This window comes from Lutra lutra, chromosome 1, assembly GCF_902655055.1.
Source record: "Lutra lutra chromosome 1, mLutLut1.2, whole genome shotgun sequence".
NCBI classification, from domain to species: domain Eukaryota; kingdom Metazoa; phylum Chordata; class Mammalia; order Carnivora; family Mustelidae; genus Lutra; species Lutra lutra.
Window position 1 is genome coordinate 83358116 of NC_062278.1, and position 10481 is coordinate 83368596.

The following is a 10481-nucleotide window of genomic DNA, read 5'->3' on the forward strand; positions in this document are numbered from 1 at the left end:
AGGGAAAAGAGGATTCATGGAAATAGCCACGTCAAGGTCACCACATGCGTGCAGTATTTTAGGCTCAGCAAGCAATCTGGCAAATTCAAAGCCTCTTGTAAATGACTTCCAAGAAATCTACTTTTAGCCGCGCCATTGACATGGGAGTACATCCCTATGACTTGCCCCTCACTGGGCTGAAGATTATCATTGATTTATCTGGAGCAGAAGCAGCAGGATTCCACATCACCTCTTGGAAGGCAGCCGGGGCAAAAGCAGAGAATTAACAAATCTTTATTATTAATTCCAATACCACAACACCCCATGGGTCCTGCAGCAAATCACCGGCTCTCTTAACAAGAGTTTCTCTGTGTTTAAGTGGAGCTGATTTTTTTTTTTTTAAACAGAACATGTCCTCATTCTTAACTGTAAAGACAGCCTCAAAATACTCATTAATCATGCACAAGTCCAGAACATGCTAAGTGCTGCAGGAGATGCAAAATAAGTAGAACAATCCCTATATTTCATTCATTCAAGCATCAAACGTTGATTGGGGCCCTTTGATGCACCAGTGTACATCGCACTGGGTTTTACCGCATATCACCATCATTATCCTGCTTTAAAAGTGAAGAGATGAGCCTCAGGGAGGTTATATGACCTCCCCAAGTTGCCCACAGCCACATGGTCTGCAAGAGACTTGAGACTAGAATAAAGGGAAAGGATCTGACAGTTTATTATTTTTATAATAATTTATAATTTTAAGCGCCATTTAAGGAGCCTTAGAAATGTTAAGCCAACATTTGTGTGAGCCTCCCTCTCACTAACCCAGAACCAGCTATACAGTTCATGTCGGGGGAATTAGGAAAGAGGTTTGGGCTCATTTCTTCCCCGACCTGTGAGCCTCTGGGGGAGGCTGGTGTGTGCAAAACCAAAGGTTGTCTGGTCCTTGCTCAGTGCTTATTCTCCGTGGTCTGTTGATGTCTGCCTTCCACGCGGGGCCCAGAGAGGCAGGGGTGATTCCAGGCCCACGACCGAGATGAGCAGGAGAAGAGGAAGTTTTGGTCCCTGGCAGTGTTTTGCTTCTGCCCTCAGTGTTTTTTCCCTTCAACCCCAAAGCAACACTTGGGTGCTAAGAGAGAGGAGCCTGAACTCGGGAGTCCTGTGGACGAGGGTTTAAGCCCCAGCCCAACCTCTAGCAAGTTGTGTGAGCTTGGGCAAGCCTCTTCAAGTCTTCATTTTTCTCCCCACAAAGTGGAGGCAATACTTCCCGTGCAGAGGGGTTCAACTGGGCAGCGTGAGTACAGTGCTGCTCAGTCAATAGTCATCGTCTACTATTGTTCAAACTAAATTCCACCCAAAAAGCAGAGTCGCGATTTAAAAAAAAAAAAAACCACGAGCTAACAAGTGTTTATTAAAGATCTATTTTAAGCAGGAAGATGGAGAGAAAGCCTGCCCACCCACTTCAGGAGTGAGGGGCCTAGGCAAGGAGTAAATAAAACCCATGGTAATGAGCGACTTCCAACAGCTCAATCCGCCAAGATACGGGACGTAAGAAACACAATTCCCGAGGGGTCTGCAGCTTTGGAGGTAACGGCTGTGAGTGTGGGTAGATGAAGGCCCCTAGGAGATCCCCGGCTGAGCCCATCCCCTCCCCCCGCCAAGATCACACCACAGGTCCTCTTCAGAGGCTGTGTTTCCACGCTCTGGTCCTTTCTCTCCCCTCCCCAGAGCCCGCTTTTGTGCTCGGTGCAGGTACTTTCCTTCCTGAGCGCCACGAGGATCCCGGGCACCCTCAGGTTATCTGTGGCAGGCCTGGCCGGCTCCTCACCAGGCGCTGACCTCACCTCGGCGTCAGCCTTATCAGGTGTGGACAGAATTGTCTCCCTGTTCGGGGAGCTCCGAGCCCAGGATTCTCTCCACACCCCAGAGAAGAGGAGGGCCAGGCACCTCGGAGACTGAAGGAGGCGGCCACCTGCCCTATCGGGAGCAGCCACAGAGGTCTCTGAGCACAGCCGTGGGGCCCAGATGCGACTAGGGCAGGAAGGGGAAGGTTTATGTAAGTGTTGACAAGGACCAGAGCCGATGCTGAACTCTGCCAAACAGGAGAGAAGGGAGGAGGGTGATGGGGAAAGACAGCAAGTCCGCAGTTCAGGTCCTCATTGGGGACACCAGCAAAGGGCAGCAGGTCACCTTGGGGATCCGGTCTCCTCCGGAATGCGCTTCTTCCCAGGGAGCAGAGAGATCCAGACCCGTCCCGTGTTTGGAGAAGCCGGCCTTGGCATGGCGGAGAAGGAAGTGAGGGAGACGGCCAGAACCGGGGAGCGGGCCTGGGCCCTTTGCTCCTGAGCACCCAGGCATGCTACCAGTTGCTGGGTGCCGACTCCTGTTTCGTAGTCACCAAGGACACCTCACGGGGACCGGAGCTCTGTTGAGGTTGGTGAGCTTGAGTGCTCCTTGGCGCTCATGGCCTGGGGGTGAAATGGGAGTGAGCTGTTGAGTTAGAACTCATCACACATGGGCTCCTTCGTCCCGCTGCTCCAGCCACTAGTTTGTGTGCACCGAGACTCCTGCCCTTACTGGGCTTGTCACTGTCTGTCAGTCAATGATAACTTACCTGAACTGTCCGCAGAGTCACAGTCATGTAGCTCCCAGAGCCACACATCAGCAAATTCTAGGGCTGGGAAGGGAGGCAGGGGTCAGGAAACCCCTCACCGCTGGGGCACCAGTCCTCGCCCGGCCTCAGCCTGGGCTGGTGAAGGCAGGGGTGAGCCAGAACCGGCAGCTTTGTCCTTGTCAGCAAAAGAGGCAAGTCGGGACATTGGAAATATGCAGCTGGACACCTGCGTCCAAGAGAAAAGGTGAGCCCGAGGGGCAGAAATTGTTTCCTTCCCCTCAGGTTATATTCCGTGTGTGGCCCTGTTGCACTCACACGGTGCCAGGCACGGCCAGGAGTTCATCCTGCAGAAACGCTCAGGTGTGTGCGGGTGATGGGGCGCAACGGTGTTCATTGCAAGTGTCACTGCACATCACAGAAGTCTGGAAACAATCTAAATGCTATCAATAAGGGCCTGATTAAATAATTTATGGGCTGCACGTAGGATGGCACACTATAAAGAAAGCTCCTCGCACACTGGGAGGGAACGAGCTCCAGAACATACTGTTATGTCAGACAAATACAACTAGCTTAAGAACTGATGTGTCATCATTTGTTTAAAAGAGAGGGGAAGTCAGGGAGGGAGGAGAATATGTATTTATACAAAGACTGTCTTTGGAAAGATTCCCAAGCTGGTAATATTATATCCCCCTGGGAAGCAGTGTCCACAGGTGGATGTGGGAGCTGGGAAGGTATCAGCTGACCTGTGCTGTACACCACCCCAGCCCAAACTTAGTAGCTGAAAACACCCATTTTATCCAGCTCACATTTCTGTGGGTTGGCTGTTTTGGCTGGGGCTTCTTCACATGGCAGTGTCAGAGCTCCCAGAAGAAAGAGAGCAAACCCAGGGCACAAACACTTTGAAGCCTTTACTTGTGTGACGTTTGCTAGAGTCTCTTTGGCCAAAGCATTTCACACAACCAAACCCAAGTTCAAGGAAGAGAAATAGACTCCATGTCTTACAGCATAAAGGATATTAGTTTTCATCTAATGGTGGGCAGAGGTGAGGAGGGAGGGAGGAACTTTTCTCTTTTTGTCCTTTGTACTTTTTGAATTTGAGGCATGTCAATATTATTCAAAAAGAAATACAGGGGCACCTGGGTGGCCCAGTTGGTTATGCCCCTGCCTTCAGCTCAGGTCATGATCTCCGGGGTCCTGGGATAGAGCTCCACATCTGGTTTCCCGCTCAGTGGGGAGTCTGCTTCTTTCTCTTACTCTCCCCCTCCCCCATCATGCCTTCTCTCTCTCTCTCAATAAATAAATCTTTTAATAAATAAATAAATAATAAATAAAATTTCCTACAACAGGAATTTGAAAAAATAAAAACAGTACCAAAATCCCAAACTTACTGAGGCTTCCTGACAGGGCAGGGGCATGGCCTGCATCGTCCCCTTTTGCTCTCCCAGCAGCCTTGGAGGCAGGCACAGTTTGGGCCCTGACAGCAGCCTTCTTGAGGTTGCTGCTACCAGAGGGTCAGCGGCAGGGATGCTGGGCCTTGAGGCATCACTGGAGAGCAGGGAGGAAAGGAAGCTTCTGGAGTTGCCTCCACAGTGTGTGCAGGCCTAGCCGATGAAAAATCCAAGGGTGGTGTGCTGTGGGTGAGGGCAGGGCAGGCACAAAATGCTTGACTGTTTGAAAACACACAAAGAGAGTCTGAGTGTGGGGAACAAGAAGGCAGTCTCTTCAAAGATGCCAGAGGAAAGTTATAGAGCTTATGGGTCCATCTGAAGGAAAATAACTCAGGGAGACAGAAAGAGTTTCTTGCCTCTTCTTTATGATGCAAGACAGCAGCCACGTGTGCACAGGCCGTTTGACAGGGATGGCCTCTCTCGAGCCAGCCATGTGGCCTGGACCCACCTTGTGGGGACCCACCTTGGACCAGCTCTGGGAACGCTAGGCACCTGGGTGAGCCCTGCTGTGAACAGACAGGGAAAATCCTTCATCGTCTCTACCCCATCATTCGGGCCCCTAGCCAGCCCTGACGACCTTCTCCTCTGTTCCAAATGATTTCTGAAAGCTTCACCAGAGACTGTGCCCCTGAGGCCATGCTCGCTCCCTGTGGGCATGGCAGTGCTATTGTGGTTATGTTTGGTTCTATCTTTTTATTGAAACATAATGTCTACACTGAAAAAAATCACAGGTACACAACTGATGAGTTTTGTTTTTTTTTTTTAAAGGGGAAATTTCTATCTGTATTACCAGCCTGCAGATCAACAAACAGGCCATTGTATCATTGTAATCGTGATAGTTTGTTCAAAGAACAAAAACAAGAACAAGGAGAGGAGGAGGAGGAGGAAGAAGCAGAGGAAGAGGAAGAAGAGGAAGAGGAAGAAGAGGAAGAGGAGCAGCTGGGTGGTTCAGTTGGTTTAAATGTTGACTCTCGATTTCTGCTCAGGTCATGATTTTGGGGAGGGTGGAATCAAGCTCCACGGTTGAGCCCCGCATGGGGTTCCGCTCAGCGGGTAGTCTGCTTGAGATTCTCTCTCTCTCTCCCTCTGCCCTTCCCTGTCTCTCTCTCCCTCCCCTCCCCCTCTAAAGTAAATAAATAAATCTTTAAAAAATGAATGAGGGATGCCTGGGTGGCTCAGTGGGTTAAGCTGCTGCCTTCGTCTCAGGTCATGATCCCAGGGTCCTGGGATGGAGTCCCGCATCGGGCTCCTTACTCAGCGGGGAGCCTGCTTCTCCCTCTGCCTCTGCCTGCCTCTCTGCCTGCTTGTGTGTGTGTGTGTGTGTGTGTGTGCACGCACGCATGCACTCGTGCTCTCTCTCTTTCTCTGACAAATAAATAAACAAATAAAACTTAAAAAATGAATGAAAAAAAAGAAGCACTGTTTTTTAGGAATATATTCTTAAACATTTACAGATGAAATGATACAATGTTTTGGGTTTACTTCAAAATCATCTGGAGTTAAGGGAAGTTACAGTTTAAACAAGGTTGGTCACGAATTGGTAATTATTGAAGTTGAGTAATGATTACATAAGGTTCTTTGTGTTCTCTGTCTCTTCATATTTAAAATTTTCATGATAAAAATTTTAAAACAATCAATAGGGAATCCTGGCTTCACCTCAACCCAGTGGCTCTGAGACATGAGGTAAAAAACTGAGCAGTATGGTGAAAAATGTGTCTTTGGTATATTACTTGGTAATGAAGAATCTCAGGTCTAATGGACTAAATACATAAATAATTAACTTAAAAAATTTTTAAATGTTCACGTGCCTATCTCCTGTGTAATGGAAAGCTCCCAACAGTGCTGGGTTTTATTCATATCTGTATCCTGAACCCTTAGCATGGTGTCCAACACATGGTAGGTGTTCATAAATGTTTGTTGAGTGAATGAATGCTTGAAGGTTACATTCTATCCTACCCAAGATCTAACAGACCAAGATAGCACGGGTGCCTCAAACTGGTTCTTAACTTGAACTGAAATTGATACTACCAAGTTCTTTTTTCTTTTGTAGCTGTTTCCAAACAATAAATTGTTCAAATCCTGAAATATCATAATTGAGAGGCCTTAGAGATCCCTTTGTACAAAATTCTTCTGTTATAGATGAGGACACTGAGGTCCCAAGTAGTGACTTTTTTGAGGTCACACAGCTGGTAGGGGACAGAGACTAAGCTGGAACTCAGACTCCTAGAGCTCAATCTGGTTCCTTTTTGTTAGAGCACCCAGCTGGGAATTTGACACATAGGGGCAATCCTATCTTTCCAGGTAGAGAAAGAGAACTTCAAAGAAGCGCCTATAATTATCGCATGGTCTTGGGTCATTTTGACTCCATAGTTCTCTCTCAAGAGCAGTGTTTCCCACACTGCGTTATGTCCATTATTTCAAGAACCTTAAAATTCAAAAACCTTAATTTTCAAAACAAACAGAGGGGTGATTATTCTCATTAGAAAGGGCTTTGGTGTGTATTTTTTTAAGTGAGCTCTCTCCAGCGTCTTTGAAATATGAGTCATTTTTTAACAATTCCATCTGGATCCAGCTTGTTAGGAACAAAGTGACTGAATAAAATCAGCGCCATCCAAGTCATGGCCCCACGGTCCTATCATGTCAAGTGTCACAAGGGTGCTTTCAACATTCCTAAGCCAAAAAATAAACAAATCAATCAAAGATAATACACCGAGGGTGGAAATAAATGAAGAAAGGAAAAGGCAAGAAATTAAAACATTTTGTAATGTATCTTCTTAAAAACATGTTGATTTTGTAAAAATTTTTAAATTAAACTGTTAGTATAACTGTACCTTATGGTTTTCTTTTGTTGGCATGCAAACCAGTGTAACTCTAGTAGTCTTTTGTGCCATTCATGTTCTGGGCTTTTCCATGCAAAGTATTTCTGCAGCTTTGTCCTGTGCTTCTTTCAAGAATCTTGTGACACTTCCAACCCCCTACCTAACAGGGGTGGCTGGATTTTTTTGCTGTTAAGAGGATTACTGAGCCATTCCCCTTTATAGAAGCCAGAAGACTCCAGGAATAACAGGAAAGAGCAAACAAGAGATGTCAAGGAGAGAGATTACAAGCAAGGGTTGCACTTCAGGGAAGCTCTTGAAGCAAGGAGAGGTCAAAGAATGTTCCTAACGGATGCTGATAAATCTGGGCCTCGGGAAGCGATTTACTGGGCGCCATTTTCGTAGGCGAGCGGGGAAATTAGCTTACATCCATCCATCAGGGGTTAAGCTTTAAGCCGGAGAACTTTGGATGAGTCAGGGCCAGAGCACCGTGAAGAAAGGAGACACCTTATCTCTAATCAGCCCTGCCTCAAAATAGCTCTCTTTTCCCTGAGGTGGAGACTCGTCATCCTTTCCCTGCACAGCAGAGCACCGCCCGGCACAGCGCGGCACAGCAACGTGGAAGTGCCTGAGCCCCACTTAGTCAAAGTCAATGAATATGCTTCCTTCGGTTCTTACACAATGAGATCTCTCGAGGCCATGCATAATTCAGCAACCCTCAAGATGGCTCGCACAGAATCAGGATGTTCCCGTCAAAAAGGACTTCGCAGTTTACTTAGATGAACCTGTCATTTTACAGATGGATACACTGAGACCCTGGGAGATGAAATAATTTGTGCAAGGACACACAGGGAGTCTGTGGCTGTGCGGAGGGCAAAAACTCTGGCTAGAGCAGACATTCTCCTTCTCTTGGCAATGCCACCGCCCTCATCTGAAAAAATGAATGAGCGGCTCACGCCCCTGGTCAATTTCCCTTCCGTTGTTAAGGAAATCATTTCCAATGCTCCAAGAGTTTGCGAATCAACACTTTCACAGGCAGCTCTTGTTAAACCCTTTCATTATGAGTCTCTCAAATTTCCTCTTCCATCTTCATAATCCAGACAGCTTTGCTTCTGAGGTTCAATATATGGGCTGCCACTGTTGTTTTTTTTCCCAGCTGCTGGAAGAGTATGTTACAATTGGGCAATTGAAGTACTCCGATTGTAGCTTAGAATGGGGTCAGACCAAAATGCCCACCAGTCTCACCAGCTGCTCACCCATGCCAAGGGTTGTGACTCCCAGCGAGGACTTGCCCTCCCAGCGGCCATCTGTGAGATGGCACAGCTCAGACATTCCTGCTGTCACACTTCCTACACGGCTATTTGCAGACTGGGTACCCTTTGTGAATCCGCTACTCAGTATGGGCTCTGTAGAAAGCTGTATGAGGCACACAAGGTCTAAACAGGGGTGGGCAACCCTGGGGCTTGCAAAGTCTGCAGAAAAACAGGCAAAATCATGGGGGTGAAGAACATAGACAAAGGGCTGGAATGTGCTATTGGGAAAATGTCTGGTTCCAGCAACTTGAAACAGTTTTGTTTCAGGTTGTTGGTATCCATAACTATTGTGCAGGAGACTGAAGAGAAAGAGCTAAGAGACAGAAATTTAATTTCAACTCCCTCTCTTTTCTCCATGACTATCATCTCTTAACTGTTGCCATTTATTTCTTGCATGAGTTGGGTTGGATGGGCTGGACTAAGTTCACAGCTCTTAGGTGGAAATTGGTTCTTAGCTGTTCTTCATATGTGGGATTTCTCTCTTCTAGCTAGACTCCACGCTGCCCTCCAGAAAGCCAAGAGCTTTGTAATTCCCAGGGAGCTCCTACCATAGAGTAGGGCACACAGCAGGTGCTTAATAAATAGTTAATAACTATGTCCTACTGGGTCAGCATCACAATTCTCAGTTTGTGCTCAAGCCAGATCATGCCATGACAGGCCTCATTTTACTTATTAGAAGGCGAAAGGGCAAAGAAAAATGACCATCTAAGGTTTACATAAAATGAATGACAGAACCAGGCCTCAATCCTAGGCCTTTTGAAACCAAATTCAGCTGTATTTATCTATCTATTATAAAAAATATGATAGAAAATGTGCTGAAGACCTTTAGGCTGAAGTCAGTGAAAGAGAAAATAGTATTGGCTCATTGCTTGAGGGGTCTTATAATACTCATGTCAATTTTTTTAGAAGGACATTTTAACTGATATGTCCTTAGCTTAAAAGATGAGTTACATAAACATTCTCATACATTTATGTAATTATAAAAATACGAATTCTAGCAGTTCAGTCATAATCAATTGTTTAATTGGAATAAAAATAGATTCCTTTTTAGCTGAAGAACTAAAAGTAGAATGTAAATTAATACCTAGTAAATGAGATATCTCTCTCTGTGAGGTAAGACCCTGTTCTAATATCAACTCAACACGGAGTCTGGAGGTGTTGGTAGCGTGCATATTGATGTTTAAAGATCATCCTAGCAAAGGAACATCATTTAAGCATTCATTAAGTGCCTTACTGGGTACACAGCTCAGTTCTAATTGGCCTTGTAGTTTTGCCATTAACTAGCTATGGGATCTTAGGTATATACCAAAGGACATTTTTGAATGCCAGTCAAGCGCCAGGAACCTTGAAATACCCATTACATACATTGTTTCATGTGGTCCTCATGCAGTCTTATGATTTACAAATAAGGACTCTGAGGATCATTAACCTATTCAAAATCTCACAGCTAATAAATGGCAAAGCTGGGATTTGACGCAGATGTTAGTGACTCTAAAGCCCATTCCTTTCCTGCTCTGCCCAAGCCTCTGAATCCTAGGTTGTGTTACTATTACCTACGGAGTTTTTATAGAATACTGATGCCTGGGTCCCACCTCCAACTAATGACATCAGAATAGCTGGGAGCAGAGCTAGGAGTTTTAAAAACCTCCCTATAGGAATTTTAACATGAAACCAGGGTTCAGAACCACTATACTACCTCTGCCTTGTATCAGTTTCTTCAACTGTAAAACAAGGAGCGTAGGCAGACATCTCTAAGATCCTTTCTACTTCTGCAGCCACCAGAACTGTGATGACAGTGGTATGGGGACAGCAGCTGCTTGAGAAGCCCCAGTTTGTACTTGGAGTAAGCCGTAATCACCTGCATGACAGATACTCTCTCGACTTTCCACAGAAGTGTAGGCTAAGAGTGAAGCTGATTAAACATGCAGGGATGAGACTCTCTAAAGCACACAATTTATTTCATATATTTATGAACAAGGCCCTAAAGCTCGAAAAAGATTCCACATGCCATCCTTCTCTCTATCTTCTTTTTTTTTTTAAAGATTTTATTTATTTGACAGAGAGAGAGAGAGATCACAAGTAGGCAGAAAGGCAGGAAGAGAGAGAGAGGGAGAAGCAGGCTTCCCACTGAGCAGAGAACCCGATGTGGGGCTCGATCCCAGAACCCTGAGATCATGACCTGAGCTGAAGGCAGAGGCTTAACCCACTGAGCCACCCAGGTGCCCCTCTATCTTCTTTTCAAGTATCAATCATAGTTATTTAGTGAAATTCCTATTGCTCAAAACTATTTTAGTGCTACCCCTCTATACCA